This window comes from Oryzias melastigma, unplaced genomic scaffold (genome assembly GCF_002922805.2).
Source record: "Oryzias melastigma strain HK-1 unplaced genomic scaffold, ASM292280v2 sc08067, whole genome shotgun sequence".
Taxonomy (NCBI): domain Eukaryota; kingdom Metazoa; phylum Chordata; class Actinopteri; order Beloniformes; family Adrianichthyidae; genus Oryzias; species Oryzias melastigma.
This window is the reverse complement of record NW_023424629.1, coordinates 1-1,100: the sequence shown is the minus strand read 5'-3', so window position 1 is coordinate 1,100 and position 1,100 is coordinate 1. Positions and strand designations below refer to the sequence as shown.

Here is a 1,100-nt window from a genome sequence, read left to right as displayed (position 1 = left end):
CTCAGGGGGGTTTCTGTAGACGAGCGCCTCCCACAGCTCCTCTTGGGAGCAGGAGGAGGTGGAAGTGCCTCGTCTCCTTGTCTGGAGGAGGTCCCTCTGTCTGCAGAACTCGATTTGTGACGTGGAGACCCAGCAGGAGACCTAACAGAGGAACAAATCCATGATCAGGAGCAGAACTTCAGCTGCTAGACGACTAAAAACAGCTGGATGCAACAGCTGACCAGCTTCCCTCCCTCCTCTCTGTGGAGTCACGGCAGCGGTGGAGGCCGGGCGAGCGGCGGCCTCGTCTGTCCGGCTGAGCTTTGTCTCCACGGTGGGCGTGAGGACTGCGAGACCTGCTGGAGGATGAAACCCGAGGATGCGGCGGACTCCAGGACGGAGACCTGCTGCGGCCGTCCCAGCTCCGCCGGCGGCACCGCCGCTTGTCCTGAGAACGTGTCGACGCCCGAGGCTGACGGGAATGTGACGGCTCTCTATATGATGCCAAAAAGAGACGATGCACGTTTAGGCTGACAGCATCACTTCAAAGCACTTTTAGAAAATAATAACATAAATAATCAAGTATTTATGCAGAGCTCTGCTCAGATGACTAGAGTGATACTCCTGAGAAACTCCTACAGCCTCCGTCTGACTGAGACAAAAACTGCTGACCAAAGCAGAAAAGAGTGTCGGCTCACCTCAGGATGGACCTCACCTCTCCATCCCACTCCGGAAACCTGAGAAGAACACAAGAACAAACTGTTGATGCTAAGAAAAGAAAAATCTACCAGAAAGAGACCAAGAAAAAACACCCATCGTTTCAGTGAGTACACTTGAGTGGCGTCCTCACGACTAATCTGTAAAATATAAAAAGTTATTCTTCCTTTGGTATTCATAAACCCAACAGAGACTGAAGTTTTGAAGCTTTTAATTCTTTTGAAGCTTCTGAATCTTGAAATATTTGAATCTTTTGAAGATATTTAACTCTTTTGAATCTTTCTTTTGGATAGTTTAAAACTTTTGAATCATTTGAATCCTTATAAATCATTTAAAGCTTTTGAAACATTTAAAGCTTTTGAATCATTTTAATGTTTCTTATCATTTGAAGATTTGTAATCATT

General features: G+C 46.7%; 1 long non-coding RNA gene across 1 annotated transcript; it reads right to left on the bottom strand.

The window, feature by feature from the left end:
- LOC112139126 lies at positions 1–721 on the bottom strand. Its single transcript, XR_002917921.1, has 3 exons — positions 678–721; positions 222–473; positions 1–141 (listed from the first exon to the last, which is right to left on the bottom strand). It is a non-coding gene; the product is annotated as an uncharacterized LOC112139126 (long non-coding RNA).
- Positions 722–1,100: the final 379 nt, after the last annotated feature.